This window comes from Hemitrygon akajei, chromosome 8 (assembly GCF_048418815.1).
Source record: "Hemitrygon akajei chromosome 8, sHemAka1.3, whole genome shotgun sequence".
NCBI classification, from domain to species: domain Eukaryota; kingdom Metazoa; phylum Chordata; class Chondrichthyes; order Myliobatiformes; family Dasyatidae; genus Hemitrygon; species Hemitrygon akajei.
Genome location: NC_133131.1, coordinates 85342829 through 85363402, shown reverse-complemented (window position 1 = coordinate 85363402; position 20574 = coordinate 85342829). Strand labels below are relative to the sequence as shown.

Sequence of the window (20574 nt, the reverse complement as noted above, 5' to 3'; positions counted from 1 at the left end):
GTTTTGATAAACATTGAAGAGGATCTATAGGAAATCATTGAGGTTAACCATTGAACCACTGACGCAAGATATTTTCTTAGCCACCATACTCAGACAAAAGGTTTCCTAATCTGGCTCACGCTTCTGCTTGTTAAATAATCTGAGATTACATTAACTGACTGCTTACAAACAGCAGAATCAGAATCAGGTTTAGTATTGCTGGCATATGTTGTAAAATGTATTGCTTTGCAGCAGAGGTACATTGCAATATATAATAATAAAACAAATCTATAGATAAATTACAATAAGAAATATATATATAACAAGTTAAATTAATTAAGTAGTGCAAAAAGAGAGCGAAGATGTAAAAAAAAGTGATGTACTGTCAATTCAGAAATCTGAAGAAGCTGCTCTTGAAATATTGGATGTGTTTCTTCTGGTTCCTGCACTTCCTCATTGATGGTAGCAATGAGAAAAGAACATACCCAGGGTGATGGGTGTCCTTAATGATGGATACCATCTATTTGAGGCATTCCCCTTTGAAGGTGTCCTCTGTGTTGCAGAGGGTAATCCCCATAATGGAGCTGGTTGAGTTTACAACTTCCTGCAGCTTTTCCTGATCCTGTGCATTGCCCTGCCCCCTTCATACCAGACAGTGATGCAAATGCTCTCCACAGTACATCTGTAGCAATTTGCGAGAGTCTTTAGTGACATTCCAAACTCTTAATGAAATATTGCTGCAAATGTGCCTTATTTGTACTTGCATCAATACCAGGGGTGATTGATAAGTTTGTGGCCTAAGATAGAAGGAGTCAATTTTAGAAAACCTAGCACATTTATTTTTCAACATAGTCCCCTCCTACATTTACATATGTAGTCCAGAGGTCATGGAGCATACGGATCTTGGACCTCCAGAAAGTATCCACAGATGGGTGATTGATAAGTTTGTGGCCTAAGGTAGAAGGAGATGAGTTATACAGCTCTCGTTACATGCACATGCAGTTCAACTCTTTGAGTGATTGTGCAGAAAGCTTAAAGTTAATAACTCATCGGGGTGATTGATAGGTTTGTGGCTTAAGGTAAAAGGAGATCACCCATCTGTGGACACTTTCTGGAGGTCCAAGATTCGTATGCTCCACAACTGCTGAACTAAGTGTGTAAATGTAGGAAGGGAATAAGTTGAAAAATAAATGTGCTAGGTTTTCTAAAATTGACTCCTTCTACCCCAGGCCATGAACTTATCAATCACCCCTCGTATGTTGGACCTAGGACAGATCTTCAGGACCTCCAGGAAGGAGATACCGCTCAGTTATTCCTCTGTTGATCCCTTGATGAGGACTCGTGTGCTCCCTCAACTTCTCCTTCCTGAAGTTCACAATCGATTCCTTGTACTTACTGACATAGACTCCAATGTTGTTGTTGCAACACCAGTCAACCAGCTGTTCTACCTCACATCTGTATGCTTCCTTGCCACCATCTGAAATTCTGTCAACAATCATCAACTCTTAAAAGTTACAGTCAAACTCAGTGTAAATAATTTTGTATTTTGCCAGCTATTTTAATGCTAAGAAGCTGAAAGATTAGATAAAATTAGCCTAAAGTGGACAATGATCAGTGTAAATACTCACTAGTACAATCTACGTGAGCTAAGTAATTGGAGCAGATCATGCTAACAATCATTTCCAAATGAAGTGGCACTTTCTACAGAATTGAATCATTGAGAATTGCTATTCATAACAATGTGTCTGAGTTCCTTTCCAGAATCAGACATGCACCTAATGCTCAATACCCATTACCACCATTGGAACTTGATAAAAATACTGAATTTGATTGTAAAGTCATGGCGCTTTACAAGGTAGGGAGCTCTGAAGCTGGGCAGCCCAAAGCCCTGTCCAAAGCTATGATGTGTATCAAAGCAAAGGTGGAAACTTTAATCCATCGGTTTGCTGTTGAGATACTCATTGAGGGCCTGAGTTATGACCTCCTGGTAGCACTCTATACCTGGAGGCAAGGTGGGCTGGAGACCTTAAGGAAGGTGGCAAAGGCATAAATTACCCCTTAAAATCTTCAGTGACATCATATCCTACATGGACTGTTCAAATGAACAAGCTCATGTTATCAAAGACAGTTGTCAATGGGAGGAGCAGCTGGAAAAAGTATTCCCCTCCCTGCTTCCCCTCCCCCACCTCTTAATCTTTCCTCTGATTGGTTTTCCACCCTCTCCCTACCTTCTTTATAGGGCCCCTTGCCCCCTCCTTCTTTAGTCCTGACGAAGGGTCTTGACCCAAAACGTTGACTGCTCATTTCAACGGATGCTGCCCGAAGTGCTGAGTTCATCCAGCTTTTTTGTACGCCTTGGAAAAAGTAGTCTTGCTTGTTTGGCTCTTTCTCTTGAGCAGAAGGTCACATAGAATCTAAATTGTTTCATCACAGCTGCAGCGGATCCTGCCATATCCATAATTATTTGCTAATTTCTGCTTCAGAATGATAATGCAGGCAATGGTGTCACAGAGAGAATTGAACCACTTTGATTTCAGTGAAGAGAAAAGATCTTGGAAACTGTGATGTACCAGTATACCTGGAGGGAATCTGGATCTTTTCCTCAATAGGGAAGGTTTCCACTCACTCCATATTCAGATGGTTTTGGAATGTTAGAATATTCTTTCATAGTCTATCACATGCCTTCATCCTAGGGGAAATTGAAATTCCAGATGTTTTCTGCATGGGTAGGGTGCACTTCCTGGGATAAGACTGTAGCAAACTGCAAATGGTTGGAAACTGCATTCCATTGATCATGGTCCCATGTGACACTGAGCAAGCTCCATGTTATTATATCTAATGTACATATCCACCAAAGCTCAATGTAAGTTTATTATCAAAGTACATACAGTATGTGTCACCATATACAGCCCTGGGATTCATTTTCTTGCGGACGTACTCAGCAAATACATAATTGAATAATAACCATAACAGAATCAATAAAAGACCACACCAACTCGAGTGTTCAGCCAGTGTGCAAAAGACAGTAATCTGTGCAAATACAAAAAGAAAGAAATTATAACAATACATAAGTAAACAATAAATATCAAGAACGTGAGATGAAGAGTCCTCGAAAGTGAGTCCATAGGTGTCATCGGATTAAAGTCATAGAGTCATAGACAAGCACAGAGCAGAAAACAGACCCTTTAGCCAATCTAGTTCCTGCCGACCCATTGAAACTGCCTTCTCCCAGTGACCTACACTATGACCATAGCCCTTCAGACCCCTCCATGCACCTATCCAAACTTCTCTTATACAGCTGCTTGTGCTGGCAGCTCATTCCACACTCTCACAACCCTCTGAACCAGACTGAAAAATCCTAAAACTTCCTTGAACTACATTTCTTTTTCTTCTTCTAAACTTTCATTAGTGTCATTATTGTTAGCTTCTGTTTAAGATTGTGGAAATGGGCATCCTGCTCTGAGCTCTTTTCAAGGATACGGTTTATTTGGGGTGGGGCAGAGAAAAAGCTTCCAGGAAGTTCTCAAAGCTTTTCTGAAAAATGTAACACCTTGAGAAAGTAACGAGAATTCTGGCCTACGATTGATCAAATTGAAGAAGAAAGATCCAATAAGGTAATAAAAAACTAGAACGTTGGTATCAAGCGATGATAATGGAAGGAGGATACCACTTGCATCAAAACCCACCCGCCTACTCACTCCCATTGTATTACTGTAAAGCCGTCTGTTAAACATAGGACACATGAACAACCAAGTGAAGAGAAAGCAAATCCAAGGGACAGCATAAACCGAATATTGCTCCCAGTTATTTTTATTGCTTCTAATTAATAGGCACGTGAATCTTGTATAACACTTAACTTGGGAGTTCAGCAGACAATCTCCCCACACACAACCCCACTTCCACCCCCACACATGTAACTGCTGGAAAATTCAACAGGTTTGTGTTTGACCTGTATATAGCAGTATTGGAGCACAGTCATAAGCTCTCAAAAAAGAACTCAGCCTGCAAATACAGAACCAGTGCAGTCCCCTACTTGCTGACACTTCATGGAGTGGGCAACAGATGTTCTTTTTAACCTTATGAATTTCAGTGCAGAATTGCTAGCATCTTATAACAAATTCTAGCCCACAAATACAACTCCGTATTCAAGTGCTCAAAAGCCATGTTCAATGATTTTCGAGTACTATAGATAAGGTGAAAAGGCCACAGTCCTTTTCTCAGGGCAGGTGAGTCTAAAACACGAGAACATAGATACAGGGGAAAGATGTTAAATGAATCTCAAGGGAAACTTTTTTATGAAGGGGATGGTGGTTATATGGAGCAAGCTGCTGAAGGAAGCAGTGCAAGTGGGTGCAATTACAACTTTTAAAATACATGTAGACTAGTTATACGACAGGAGAGGTTTAAAGGAATATAGGGCAAATGCAGGCAAATGGGACTACCTTGGTTAGATATTGTAGTTGGCATGGATGACCCTGTTTCTGCACTTTATGACTCTATTACTCGAATACCAGTGCACAAATTCAAAAGAGGTTAAGTTAAAAATTAGTTTACAAATTGGAGTATAATTTGGAGAGTTTCAGGAAGCAATTTTAAGTGTGCACAATAAAGTGCAGAAGTGATAAATTCACATGTTGAAAAACTGTTTACGTGTTATTTGAGGCTTCAGCAAGGAGAGGCTTGTGTGAGAGAAGGTGAAAAAGCTGAAGGGAGATGCCTTTTTCAGTTTATTTATTGTTTCCTTCTTTATATTTGCACAGTTCGAACAGTAGAGATGCCAGACACGAGAGTTGAATGCTCCTCTTGCGAGATGTGGGGAAGCAGAGAGGCCTCCAGTATCCCTGGCAACTTCACCTGTGAGATGTTCACCCACCTGCAGCTTCTAACAATCCGATTAAGGAGCCGGAGCTGGAACCGGATGAATTCTGAATCACTGGGGAGGCTGAAGGGATGATAGATATAAAGAGTTAGTTACACCCAAGCCACAGGATATAGCAGGCTGGGTGACAGTCAAGAAGGGGTTAAACAGCCTGTGCAGAGTACCCCTGTGGCCATCCCCCTCAACAACTGAATACAGTTATGGGGGAGATGACCTACAGGAAAGATGTAAATAAGGTTGAAAGAGTACAGAGAAATTTACAAGGATGTTGAAAGGTCTGGAGGACCTGAGTTATAAGGGCAATAGACAATAGACAGTAGGAGCAGGAGTAGGCCATTTGGCCCTTCTAGCCAGCACCGCCATTCACTGTGATCATGGCTGATCATACACAATCAGTACCCAGTTCCTGCCCTCTCCCCATATCCCTTGACCCCGCTATCTATAAGAGCTCTATCTAACTCTCTCTTGAAAGCATCCAGAGACTTGGCCTCCACTGCATTCTGGGGCAGAGCAGTCCACATATCTCTCTCTCTGGGTGAAAAAGTTTTTCCGTATCTCTGTTCTAAATGGCCTACCCCTTATTCTTAAACTGTGGCCTCTAGTTCTGGACTCACCCATCAGCGGGACCATGCTTCCTGCCTCCAGCGTGACCAATCCCTTAATAATCTTATATGATTCAATCAGATCCCCTCTCATTCTTCTAAATTCCAGTGTATACAAGCCCAGTTGCTCCAATCTTTCAACATATGACAGTCCCGCCATTCCGGGAATTAACCTTGTGAACCTACGCTGCACTCCCTCAATAGCAAGAATGTCCTTCCTCAAATTTGGAGACTAAAACTGCATACAATACTCCAGGTGGGGTCTCACCAGGGCCCTGTACAACTGCAGAAGGACCTCTTTACTCCTATACTCAATTCCTCTTGTTATAAAGGCCAGCATGCCATTAGCTTTCTTCACTGCCTGCTGTACCTGCATGCTTGCTTTCATTGACTGATGTACAAGAACACCTAGATCTCGTTGTACTTCCCCTTTTCCTAACTTGACTCCATTTAGATAGTAATCTGCCTTCCTGTTCTTGCCACCAAAGTGGATAACCTCACATTTATCCACATTAAACTGCATCTGCCATACATTTGCCCACTCACCCAACCTGTCCAAGTCACCCTGCATTCTCATAACATCCTCCTGACATTTCACACTGCCACCCAGCTTTGTGTCATCAGCAAATTTGCTAATGTTACTTTTAATCCCTTCATCTAAATCATTAGTGTATATTGTAAACAGCTGCGGTCCCAGCACTGAACCTTGTGGTACCCCACTGGTCACAGCCTCCCATTCTGAAAAGGACCTGTTAATCACTACTCTTTGTTTCCTGTCAGCCAGCCAATTTTCAATCCATGTCAGTACTCTGCCCCCAATACCATGTGCCCTAATTTTGCCCACTAATCTCCTATGTGGGACTTTATCAAAAGCTTTCTGGAAGTCCAGGTACACTATATCCACTGGCTCTCCCTCGTCCATTTTCATAGTTACATCCTCAAAAAACTCCAGAAGGTTAGTCAAGCATGATTTTCCCTTCATAAATCCATGCTGACTCGAACTGATCCTTCTACTGCTATCCAAATGTGTCGTAATTTCCTCTTTTATAATTGACTCCAGCATCTTTCCCACCACTGACATCAGGCTAACTGGTCTATAATTCCCTGTTTTCTCTCTCCCTCCTTTCTTGAAAAGTGGGACAACATTAGCCACCCTCCAATCAGCAGGAACTGTTCCTGAATCTATAGAACATTGGAAAATGATTACCAATGCATCCACGATTTCTAGAGCCACCTCCTTAAGTACCCTGGGATGCAGACCATCAGGTCCTGGGGACTTATCAGCCTTCAGACCCAACAGTCTATCCAACACTGTTTCTTGGCTAATATAAATTTCCTTCAGTTTATCCATTACCCTAGTTCCTTTGGCCACTATTACATCTGGGAGATCGTTTGTGTCTTCCCTAGTGAAGACAGATCCAAAGTACCTGTTCAACTCATCTGCCATTTCCTTGTTCCCCATAATAAATTCACCAGTTTCTGTCTTCAATGGCCCAATTTTGGTCTTAACTATTTTTTTGCTATTCACATACCTAAAGAAGCTTTTACTATCCTCCTTTATATTCTTGGCTAGATTATCTTCGTACCTCATTTTTTCTCGGCGTATTGCCTTTTTTGTTATCTTCTGTTGCTCTTTAAAAGCTTCCCAGTCCTTCGGTTTCCCACTCATCTTTGCTATGTTATACTTCTTCTCTTTTATTTTTACACTGTCCTTTACTTCCCTCGTCAGCCACGGCCTTCCCTTTCTCCCCTTAGGATCTTTCTTCCTCTTTGGAATGAACCAATCCTGCATCTTCTGCATTATTCCCAGAAATACCTGCCATTGTTGTTCCACTGTCTTCCCTGCCAGGGTTTTGTTCCATTGAACTTTGGCCAGCTCCTCCCTCATAGCTCCATAGTTCCCTTTGTTCAACTGTAATACTGACACATCCGATTTTCCCTTCTCCTTCTCAAATTGTAGGTTAAAACATATCATATTATGGTCACTACTTCCTAATGGCTCCTTTACCTTGAGGTCCCTGATCAAATCTGGTTCATTGCACAACACTAAATCCAGAATTGCCTTCTCCCTGGTAGGCTCCAGTACAAGCTGTTCTAAGAATCCATCTCGGAGGCACTCCACAAACTCCCTTTCTTGGGGTCCAGTACCATCCTGATTCTCCCAGTCTACCTGCATGTTGAAATCCCCCATGACAACTGTATCATTACCTTTGCAACATGCCAATTTTAACTCTTCATTCAACTTACACCCTACATCCAGACTACTGTTTGGGGGCCTGTAGATAACTCCCATTAGGGTCTTTCTACCCTTAGAATTTCTCAGTTCTATCCATACTGACTCTACATCCCCTGATTCTATGTCCCCCCTCGCAAGGGACTGAATATCATTCCTCACCAACAGAGCCACCCCACCCCCTCTGCCCGTCAGTCTGTCCTTTCGATAAGACGTATATCCTTGAATATTCATTTCCCAAGCCCTGTCCGCTTGAAGCCATGTCTCTGTTATTCCCACAACATTGTACTTGCCAATTTCCAACTGAGCCTCAAGCTCATCTACTTTATTCCTTATACTTTGTGCATTCATATATAATCCTTTTAATTCATTACTCCCCTCACCTTTAATATCAAATCCTATTTCACTTGGCCATACTGTATGATTTCTTCTTGGGCTTTCTACTCCATTGATTCTGTTGTCCTTTTTAACTTTTCCTATTTTCACTTTCCCTTTAACTCCATCTTTATATTTCCAGTTCATTTCCCCACCCCCCCCCCCCCACTACTTAGTTTAAACACATCCGTGTTGCAGTGGCAAACCTGCCTGCCAGAATGCTGGTCCCCCGCCTATTAAGGTGCAACCCGTCCCTTTTGTACAATTCATCCCTACCCCAAAACAGATCCCAGAGGTCCAAGAATGTAAATCCTTGCTTCCTGCACCATTTCCTCAGCCACACATTCAGATCCATTATCTCCCTGTTCCTGCCCTCTCCAGCACGAGTAACTGGAAGCAAACCAGAGATAACCACCCTGGAAGTCCTGCTTTTCAGCTTTCTTCCGAGTTCTCTGAAGTCCCGCTGCAGAATGTTCTTCCTCTTCTTCCCGATGTCATTTGTGCCGACATGCACTACCACTTCCGGCTGTTCACCTTCACCCTTGAGGATTCCCTGCAATCGGTCCGTGATGTCCTGGATCCTAGCACCAGGGAGGCAACACACCATCCTTAAGTCTCGCCTGTTGCCGCAGAAATCCCTTTCCGTACCTCTTACTATGGAGTCCCCTACTACCACGGCTCTTCCTGATGTTTGACTCCTCGGCTCTACTTCTGCACCAATTTTCGGCTCGCAGACCTGTCCGCCTCTCAGACTGGCAGTATCTTCTGTCCTGACAGCTTCCAAGAAGGTGAACCTGTTTACGAGAGGTACATCCCCTGGGGTCTCCTGTACTTCAAGGAGATTGAATAGGCTAGGACTTTATTCCTTAGAATGTACAAAATTGAGGGGAGATTTGATAGAGGTGTATAAACTTATGAGGGGTATATTTAAGGTAAATGCAAGCAGACTTTTTCCACTAAGGTTAGGTGGGAGTGCAACTAGAGGTTACTGGGTGAAAGGTGAAAATTTTAAGGGGAACATGAAGGGAAACTTCTTCACTCAGAGAGTCATGAGGGTGTGGAATAAGCTACCAGTGCAAGTAGTACATGCAAGGGCAATTTCAAAGTTTAAGAGAAGTTTGAATAGGTACATGAATGGTAGGGGAATGGAGGGCTATGGTCTTGGTGCAGATTGCTGGGAGTAGGCAGCTGAAATGGTTTGGCATGGACTAGATGGGCAGAAGGGCCTGTTTCTGTGCTGTACTTTTCTATCACTCTCTGACTATGTATATGTAAGAGTGTGAAAATTCTCAATCCAAGAAATACAACTCACTTTTAAAATGTATATGTAATACCCTGCAATGATATTAAATAGCAGTAACTGTGACTTAGAATACGTAATTTATCACATATAAATGAAAAGTATGGCGTACAAAAAATGAGTATTGCCTCCTTTAAGACAGGGTGACTTTAAGAATTACCGTGGTACTTCTCTGCTGAATGTCATGGGAAAACTTGCCCATATCGTCCTGACCAATGTACAGACATTCACTGAGCATTTTTGACCTGAAGGGTTTGTCATAGAAAGGTATAGCACAGAAAAAGGCCCTTTGACCCATCCCTCCCTCACCCATCTTCTTCCATTCCCCACTCTGACCTCTTTGCACCTGCTTATCACTTCCCCCTGTGTTCCCTCCTTCTCTTTCTCCTACGGTCCACTCTCCTCACCTATCAGATTCCTTCCTCTCCACCCCTTTACCTGTCCCGCCCACATGGCCTCACCTATCTCCTTCTAGCTACTTTCTTTCCTCTGCACCCCACCGTTTTATTCCGGCATCTTCCCTCTGCCTTTTCAGAAGGGTCTTGGCCTGAAACGTCAACTGTTCATTCATTTCCATTGATGCTGCTGGACATGCTGAGTCCTTCCAGCGTTTTGCGTGTGTTGATCTCCAGTGGCTGATTGATTGTCAGGAATTTGGATTTAACATTGGCAAAGAATGATGATGAATATCAAGACCCAGGTCACTGCCACATCACCAATAATTAACACTATTAATGTGCTGCCCTAGGTTTCTGACAGCATCACGTTTCTACAATCCACGAACTCCAGCAATGACACTAAAATGAAAAGCATCACAAAAGCTGTGGAAATAATGTCAAAGCTGAGCAAGAGATGTGGACCAGTCTGATAGGGAATTGCAAACTCTGAGCCTACCGTCTGAGTGAAAAAAATATCAACAAATCCCTTTCCCCTCTGCCAATGCCGCTTGACGCATTGAGTCTTTCCAGGAACTTACCTTTTGCTCAGAATAAGCAGTTTTTTGTATTTCTGAGCCTACCGTCCCATATGTCCTCAGAACTCTCCTCTCAAGAAATGAAACCTGGGCAAGATATGCAGGACACATAAAAAGACTTAAGTTATCATGGGGTCATGACTTACTGACACAAACTTCCACAATCGGATAAAGGAAAATCAGTTGATGCTCTGTATTTGGATTTCAAGAAGGTCTTTAACAAGGTGCCACACATGAGGTGGCTTAATAAGCTATGAGCCCATGGTATTACAGGAAAGATTCTAGCATGGATATAAAGCATTGGCAGGAGGTAAAGAGAAATAAAAGGAGCCTTTTCTGACTGGCTGCCAGTGACTAGTGGTGTTCCACAGGGGACTGTGTTGAGACTGATTCTTTTTTGGTTTATTTATCGATGATTTAGATGAAAGAATTGATGACATTGTTGCAAAGATTGCAGAAGATTTGATGGTAGGTGGTGGGGCAGGTGGTTTTAAGGAAATAAAGAAGCTACAGAAGGACTTTGACAAATTAGAACAATGGGTAAGGAAATGGCAGATAGAATACAGTGCCGGGTAATGTATGGTCATGCATTTTGGTAGAAGAAATGAGAGAAAATGCAAAAACCTGAGGTACAAAGGGACTTTGGGGTCCTTGTGCAGGAAGGTTAATTTTCAGGTTGAGTCTTTGGTGAGGAAGGCAAATGTGATGTTAGCATTCATTTCAAGAGGACTAGAATATAAAAACAAGAACTTAATGTTTCAAGGTTTCAAAGGTACATTTAATGTCAGAGAAATGTATACAGTATACCTCCTGAAATGCTTTTTCTTCGCAACTGTCCACGATAAACATTGGTGTGCCCCCAAAGAATGAATGACAGTTAGAATTCCAAAGTCCCCCCTCAGCTCCCCTCCCTCCCGCGTGTAAGTGACAGCAAGCAGCAATCCCCCCTTCCCCCACTGGCAAAATAAAAAGCATCAGCACCGAGCACTCAAGCAAAGCAACAGCAAAGACACAGACTTGCAGTACCCCAAAGACTGCTCGTTCACCCGGTATTCGACATACCACAGGCTCTCTCTCTCTCTCTCTCTCTCTCTCTCTCTCTCTCTCTCTCTCTCTCTCTAATAAGGGAGAAAGAGGTGTCTCCGTTTCACAGTGAGAGGGGAGACATGACAAACAACTCACTGGTTTATGATGTTAAAAGTCCGTCGCATCACTTTTACCGAGCTCTGCGCCCAAAGATCTCAGGTGTCTGGGCACACAGCCGTAGATCTTCCATCTCCCATGACACACCGATCGCCTGCCCGGACTCCGACTTCCGATCCCCCCCGTCGTTGCGGGCAGTGGAGTGAGCCGGGAGTAGAGTGAAGGCTTAAGGGCTTTGGCTCAACGGGCTTCGGCGGAACCGGGCGAGGCGAGGAAGACCGGAGCTGCAGAGCTCTCACAGCTAGTCGCTTGGTAAGTAGTCCTGCTTCCTTTTACACTTATAACTTTAAAAGTATTGTTAAATAGTGTGATAGTTAGCTGTATTGGGGCAAAGGGTTCTTGCATAACTAATACTGGTACATTAAATTAACTATATAGCATGGAGCAGGTGATGTGTTACTGCTGCAAGATGTGGGAACCGGTGGACCCCATTGAGGGACACGGCGACTACATTTGCAGCAAGTGTTTGTTGCTCGAGGAACTCCAGCTTCATACTGATGAGCTGCAGTCCGAGCTTCAGACACTGCGACACATCAGGGAGGGGGAGAGTTACCTGGACTCTGTGTACCAGGAGATAGCCACACCTAATAGATTAACTAATGTAGATTGCAGTCAAGCACAGGATGGTGTGGCTATGAGTGAGGCAAGTAGGGGAATCCAGGAGGTAGGGCTGGAGGAGATGCAGGCCTTGCTCTTGTCCAACAGATTCGAGGCTTTAACTCCCTGTGAGGGCAGGAGCGGGGACTGTGGGGAGGATGAGCAACCTGCCCATAGCACCGTGGAGTGGGGGGCCATTCCAGACGGGGGAGTCAATAGAAATGTTGTAGTAATAGGGGGCAGTATCGTCAGGGGGATAGATAGGGTTCTCTGCAACCGGGAGCGAGAGTCCCGAAGGCTATGTTGCCTGCCTGGTGCCAGGGTTAAGGACATCTCTTCTGGGCCAGAGAGAAACTTGCAGTGGGAGGGGGAGGATCCAGTTGTCTTAGTACACGTCGGTACTAATGACATAGATAGGACAAGGAAGAAGGTTCTGTTACAGGAATATGAGCAGCTAGGGGTCAAATTAAAAAACAGAACCTCAAGGGTAATAATCTCTGGATTATTACCTGAGCCACGAGCAAATTTGGCTAGGTTAAATAAAATTAGGGAGTTAAACGCGTGGCTCAAAGACTGGTGTGGGAGAAGTGGGTTTTGCTTCTTGGGACACTGGCACCAGTACTGGGACAGGAGAGAACTGTTCCGGAGGGACGGGCTTCACCTGAACTGGGCTGGGGTTAGTGTCCTGGCGAATCATATAACTAGGGCTGCAGAGAGGTCTTTAAACTAACTAGTGGGGGGGAGGATTCTAGAGAGCAAATAATTAAAAAGACAATGGAGAAGGTAACGGATGTAGGTAAAAGTGGAGGAATAAAAAGACAGAGTGTGTCAGGAGGGGAAAGAATGTACAGAGATAAGCGTAAAGTTGTACAAAAGGAAAAGGTAGGAAATAAGTGTCAAACATATTTGAAAGTCCTTTATTTGAATGCACGTAGTATTAGGAATAAAATTGATGAGTTGACGGTACAAATAATTACGTATGGTTATGATATTGTGGCAATTACGGAAACATGGCTGCAGGGTGACCAGGACTGGGAATTAAACATACAAGGGTATTCGACAATTAGGAGAGACAGGCAAGAAGGAAAAGGAGGTGGGGTGGCTATGTTAATAAAGCAAAAAATCACTGCAATAAAGCGAAATGATATTGGCTCAAAGGATCAGGATAACGAAACAAATTGGGTAGAAATAAGAAATAGTAAAGGGAAAAAAGCAGTGGTGGGAGTAGTCTGTAACTCAGTTGGTCGGAGTTAAAAGCAGTGGTGGGAGTAGTCTGTAACTCAGTTGGGAGTTACAGGGAGTAGCTGTAACTCAGTTGGTCGGAGCATAAATCAGGAAATAGTTGGGGCTTGTAATAAGGGAACAGCTATAATTATGGGGGATTTTAACTTTCATATTGACTGGACTAATCAAGTCGGACACGGCAGCCTTGAAGAAGAGTTTATTGAGTGTATTCGAGATGGGTTCCTTGAACAATACGTTACTGAGCCGACAAGGGGGCAAGCAGTCTTAGATCTGGTCCTGTGTAATGAGACAGGACTAATAAAAAATGTCCTAGTAAAGGATCCCCTTGGAATGAGTGACCATAACATGGTCGAATTCCATATTCAATTAGAGGATGAGAGGGTTGGATCTCAAACAAGCGTACTGAGCTTAAATAAAGGAGACTATGATGGTATGAGAGCGGAATTGCTTAAGATGGATTGGGAAAATAGATTAAAGGGTAGATTGGTACTTGATCAGTGGTGTATATTTAAGGAGTTATTTTACAACTATCAAGAAAAATATATTCCACTGAAGAAAAAAGGGTGTAAAAGAAAAAATAGTTATCCGTGGCTAAGTAAAGAAATAAAGCAAAGTATACGACTAAAAAGAAAGTTATATAAGGTAGCTAAATCTAGTGGGAAGATTGAAGATTGAGAAGCTTTTAAAGATTAGCAGCAAATAACAAAAAGATTGAATAAGAAGGGGAAGATAGATTATGAAAGTAAATTGGCGAAAAACATAAAAGCAGATAGTAAGAGTTTTTATAGTTACATAAAAAGAAAAAGGGTGGCTAAAGTAAATGTTGGTCCCCTAGAAGATGAGACTGAGAAATTAATGGTAGGGGACATGGAGATGGCGGAAACGCTGAACAAATATTTTGTATCAGTTTTTACAGTAGAGGACACTCAAAATATCCCAACACTGGATAAACAGGGGGCTCTAGGGGGAGAGAAGCTAACTACGATTCAAATCACCAAGGAAATGGTACTTGATAAATTAATGGGACTGAAGGTGGATAAATCCCCTGGACCGGATGGCTTGCATCCTAGGGTCTTAAGGAAAGTGGCGGTCGGGATTGTGGATGCATTAGTGATAATTTTTCAAAACTCGCTGGACTCGGCAATGGTCCCGGCAGATTGGAAAAATGCTAATGTAACTCCTTTATTTAAAAAGGGCAATAGACAGAAGGCTGGGAATTATAGGCCAGTTAGCCTAACATCTGTGGTTGGCAAAATGTTGGTATCGATAATTAAGGAAACAGTAACAGGGCTTTTGGAGAAACATAGCTTAATAGGACAAAGTCAGCATGGCTTTACAAAAGGGAAGTCATGTTTGACAAATTTGTTGGAGTTCTTTGAGGACATAACATATAAGGTAGATAAAGGGGAACCAGTGGATGTGGTGTATTTGGACTTCCAAAAGGCATTTGACAAGGTGCCACACCAAAGATTATTACTTAAAGTAAAAAATCATGGGATTGGGAATAATATTCTGGCATGGGTGGAGGATTGGCTTTCTAACAGAAAACAGAGAGTTGGGATAAATGGTTTATTCTCAGACTGGCAGTTGGTGACTAGTGGTGTTCCGCAGGGGTCGGTGTTGGGACCCCAACTCTTTACAATCTATATTAATGATTTGGAGAAAGGGACTAAGTGCAACGTATCGAAGTTTACTGATGACACAAAGATGGGAGGGAGTGTAATGAGTGCGGAGGACATTGAAACCCTGCAGGGGGACATAGATAGGCTGAGTGATTGGGCAGACATTTGGCAGATGAAATATAATACTGACAAGTGTGAGGTCTTGCACTTTGCCAGGAAAAATAATAGAGCAAGTTATTATCTAAATGGAGAGAAACTGGAAAGTGCTTCTGTGCAAAGGGATCTGGGGGTCCTGGTGCAGGAAACACAAAAAGTTAGTATTCAAGTGCAGCAGGTGGTCAAGAAGGCCAATGGAATGCTGGCTTTTATTGCTAGGGGGATGGAGTATAAGAACAGGGAGGTCTTACTGCAGTTGTACCGGGTATTGGTGAGACCACACCTGGAGTACTGCGTGCAGTTCTGGTGTCCATATTTAAGAAAGGACATACTGGCTCTTGAGGCAGTGCAGAGAAGGTTTACTAGGTTAATTCCGGGATGGGTGGGTTGATGTATGATGAGAGGTTGAGTAGATTGGGACTCTACTCATTGGAGTTCCGAAGAATGAGAGGCGATCTTATTGAAACATATAAGATTGTGAAGGGGCTTGATCAGGTGGATGCGGGGAGAATGTTCCCAATGATGGGTGAAACTAGGACTAGGGGGCATAATCTTAAAATAAGGGGATGCCGTTCCAGGACTGAGATGTGGAGAAATTTCTTCACTCAGAGGGTAGTGGGGCTGTGGAATTTGCTGCCCCAGAGAGCTGTGGAAGGTACTACACTCAATAAATTCAAAACGGAGATAGACATTTTCCTGGATAAAAATGGCATTAGGGGAAACGGTGAACGAGCAGGTAAGTGGACATGAGGCTAGGTTTAGATCAGCCATGTGATCTCCTGGACCAGTTTTCGATAGCCTGGATGGGTCGGAGAGGAATTTTCCAGATTTTTTCTCCTCAATTGGCAACTCGGTTTTTTTCCCCGGGTGATCACATGGGTTTGGGCGGGATGAATAATAAAATAAAATGGGCGGCATGGTGCCCTGTTGGTTGGCACTGTTGCCTTGTGGGATTCGGTGAAAACTAGAGTTAAGATTGGATCAGCCATGATCTTGTTGAATGGCGGAGCAGGCTTGAGGGGCCGATTGGCCTACTCCTGCTCCTATCTCTTATGTTCTTATGTTCTTATCTCCAGAGCCACAAAATCTCGAACTCTGAAGGCGAGCGAAGCTCTTAGGCCACGCCCGTGGCGTGCTGAATAACAGCCAGTCGTGAAACTCCGAGTGCAGGTCCCATGTTGAGACTTAATAAAGCACTAGTGAGGTCTCACCTGGAGTATTGTGATCAGTTTTGGGCCCCTATCTTGGAAAGGATGTGCTGAAACTGGAGGTTGACAAAAATGGTTCCTGGATTGAATGGCTTGTTATATGAAGAGTGTTTGATAGCACTGGGTCTGTTATCAGTAGAATTCAGAAGAATGAGGAGTGACCTCATTGAAACCTATCGAATGGTGAAAGGTCTTGATAGAGTGGATGTGGAGAGGATGTTTCCTATGCGAGGAGAGTCTCTGAGTCTCATAGCGGCTTCATTGACCACCTCAAAGCAAGCAGAACAATAATGGAAAAGGGTAAACACAAGGAAATTTGCAGATGCTGGAAATTCAAGCAACACACACAAAATGCTGGTGGAACGCAGCAGGCCAGGCAGCATCTATGGGAAGAAGTACAGGTGATGTTTTAGGCCAAGACCCTTGGTCAGGAAAAACGGTCATTCTTGACTCTGACAAGGATGTAGTCAGACGCAGGACTACAAGAGAAAATAGTGTTTTGCATCAAACCTATTATAGCAGAAAAGCAACTAGCAGGTAAATGTGGTATTTGATCTGAATTTTCATTGATTCTATTTCTGTATCCACAGAGATTTTGTTTGCATTTCAGAAAGACCTGCAGCATGCAGATGCAATGCATTATGGTAAAGCAAGACCTTGGAAAACAGAATTTCAATTTTAATTCCCTGGTTCAGGAATTTTGGTGAGAAATATTGGTAGGATTCAACACTCGGTGCTGTCATGAGGGTGATCTGGAAACAATTTCTGGAATATCTACTGTCTATTATTTGCAGAAACCCAGGAGTTGCTGTCATTGATCCTCCTCTCAAGGAGCAATGTTTTACAACCTTCTCTTGTGGAACCTTGAGAGGTCAGTGATTATAACAAGAATTTTAGTATTGAGCAAGCAATTCACTATTCAAAGTTTAATGAAAACCTGAAAATGTGCTTTGATGCAAGAGACGTGGATAAATTTCTCATGGCATACCAAGTCAGAGTTACTGCTTGACAATTTCCCTACCCTTAAAAATTAATTTTGTTTACATGGGGTGACATTACTTCATTACTTCTCAAGAATTCAATAACTTTATATTTGATTAAAAGTTTATTTCTTAAACTTCCCCTTTTATCTTCATTCTACTTGCATGTTCTAATCTTTAATTTACACTACACTCCGTGAAATATTTAAAATTTTAGTTAAAACTTGTGATCCTTATTTCCTGTCCATCGGTAAGAATTCTTTCATCTGATTAAATGTTTAGTGTTCATTAATGAGATCACAATTGATGGATTTGGAACTGATTCCTGACAGCAGTCAATGTCCGGGTTATAGAGGTCACCAGGTCTCAGTGGGCAAATTCCATTGAGGTAAATGGCACAAAGTGCCTTTATACCTCTGACTTCAAAATTCTGCCTACTCTTTTAAATTTGAGGGTGAAACTCTATTTTTGTGTTCCTGATCATGAGTAATGGAGGGGAAGTTAGATGAAATGTCAATGCAGTTGCAGTTTGGGTTGTTTGATGCGCACGCATATTATTTCCTGTATCATACTGTGGAGAGGCGTTAGGGACTGATACATCTCACAATAGTTTTGAATCTTCCGAATCTGAATAAATGTTTGCTTAGGCTCTGCAGGTTCGCAGACCTCTGACACACTCACTTTTTGGCATCATGAAGCTCCTGCAAGTGCTGACTTACTTGAAAACTTTTCTCACTGTACTGCACTGGACGGCATCCCAGGGCGGGTACTCAGAGTGTGCGCGGCACAACTGGCAGCTGTGTTTACAAACATTCTTAATCTCTCCTTGGTCAAGCCAAACCGATTAAACAACACCCATATCGCCTGAACATAGAAAAGTGTAAATTGGCTGAACAAGAAATTGAATATACGCTGAAAAATGATATTATCAGGCCTTCAACATCAAATTGAAGCTCACCTTGTGTTATGGTACCTAAACCTGATGGTAGTATTAGGTTTTGCACTAATTATAGGAAGGTGAATGCTGTAACAGAAACAGATGCTTATCCCATTCCTAGAGTGGATGATTCCATAGATAAGGCCGGAAAAGCTAAGTTTCTTACGAAGATCGATCTGTTAAAAGGATACTGGTGTGTTCCTTTGGCAGATAGAGGTAGAGAAATTTCTGTGTTTGTGACACCTTCCGGATTATATGAGTACAATATTTTGCCATTTGGAATGAAAAATGCTCTAGGAGCATTCCAGAGAATGATTAATTCTGTAATTCAAGGATTACAACATACAGATGCCTGTACTGATGATTTAGTCACAGGAAGTGACATTTGGGAAGCACATATCTCTGCAGTGGAAAAGTTGTTTGAAAGATTTTCGAAGGCCAAACCTACAGTTAACTTAGCTAAGAGTGAATTTAGCCATGCCACTTTGACCTATCTTGGTTATGTGGTGGGTCAAGGTGAATTAGCTCTTGTTCAGGCAAAAGTTCAGGCAGTTTCTGAGGTTCCCATTCCAACGGGTAAAAAGGCTCTTAGAAGGTTTCTGGGAATGGTTGGATATTATCGTAAGCTTTGTAAGAACTTTGCTGATATTGCACTTCCTTTGACTAACCTCCTGAAGAAGGGTGAAAAGTTTGTTTGGACAGAACTTCGTCAGGAGGCACTTGATCAATTGAAAGCCATTTTATGTCATCAACCTGTGCTCAGAGCACCTGATTTTACAAAGCTCTCCGCTATAGCTGTGGATGCCAGTGATGAAGCTGCAGGAGCAGTGTTACTACAAAGGGATGATTGTGATGAGGTTGAACATCCTGTAGCTTTACAAGGAAATTCAATGAGCATCAAATAAATTATTCTACCATAGAGAAATAATTATTGTCATGTATCTTAGCTTTGCAGCATCTTGATGTTTATGTTCGCCCAGCTCCGAAACCACTTGTGGCTTCTGCAGATCAAGATCCATTGGTGTTTTTGAGTAGATGAAGGATAAAAACAGAAGATTGTTAAACTGGAGTCTGATTTTGCAAGAATATGATATTATGATCATTCACATTAAAGGTAAGGACAATATAATTGCAGATTGTCTTTCCAGATGTTAAGCTTGCAATGTACGGAGTAGAATCTGTTTTTTTAAAATACGTTTTTGCAATACATTATGTAGTAGTTTCACCTGTATTGGTTCATATATTGTAGTTTGCAGTTAAAATTTTGCTCTTCTCGGCCAAAACTTTCTTTTTTGGGGAGAAGCGTTACGAACCTGCAGGTTTCGTTTACTGTGGACTGTCAGTTTAAAAGAGCGCTGAACTCAGTGAGGCAGGACTATGATGTTGTTCATTGACTGACTCACTTGCAGCTTGTTTACCTTTAGAACAAGGACACGGACAGTCACAGTCAGGAGTCAGAGAGGAGCGAACTTGGGAAAAGGTAGCAGCTCCAGCTTGTCGAAGCTGGAACTTGGAACTCTGCTATACCCACCCACAAGGGTGGGTTGATTATCGATCCAGTGTGCACCGAATGTGTGGCTGTCACTCCGTATAATCCATAGGAGTGGATTTAGGAATGTCCTGTGGGACCACTTGAAGTTAACCCTTGCCTGGGTATGTTATGTGGTGACCCCTTGAAGATGACATCCCTGTGACAGATCACGTGGGTGGTAATTCGCGTGTGGATTTGGAACGGCTCGATGGAGGATCTTCGATAACTGATATTTATTAATTACCGTCGTGGAATGGGTGGAATTCGATGTAATTGCCGTCTCTCTATGTTTTACCTTGGATTACAGATATCTCTCTCCCATCATTTATTCCATGGATGAACTGAACATTCATGCTTTATCATCTCAAGACTCACCCTTGTTCCCCCAGGCTCGATAGTTTGGGAGTAATATTTACACACACTTACACATAACACTGCTAACTTTTGTTTATCTTGGTTAAGTTACAATATTATAAGTAGATACTAATAAAGACAGTGGTTTTAACATCAAAACCAGACCAAGTGTGAACTCCATTGCTGCTGGTTCGTTTCTAAATTGTTACAGTTCATAACAGTGACGTATCTACATTGTTCACATTTGTATCAAATTCCTGAGCTTGTACACAACCAGATGTTGGATTTCCTTAAATATGAACAGCAGTATGTTAAAGGGGCAGAAAGGAATGAAAGTGTGCCTAGACAGGATTACTCGTAAGGGAAGACTTTCATGTGTGAGATATGGGATTGTAAACCA

The 20574-nt window shown here is 42.5% G+C and overlaps 1 long non-coding RNA gene across 1 annotated transcript; it reads left to right on the top strand.

Annotated features, from left to right (window-relative positions):
• The first annotated feature begins 17055 nt into the window (after positions 1–17055).
• On the top strand, positions 17056–20242 carry LOC140731440 (uncharacterized). The gene is made up of 3 exons (XR_012099825.1): positions 17056–17243; positions 19237–19403; positions 19714–20242. It is a non-coding gene; the product is annotated as an uncharacterized lncRNA (long non-coding RNA).
• The last annotated feature ends 332 nt before the right edge of the window (positions 20243–20574 follow it).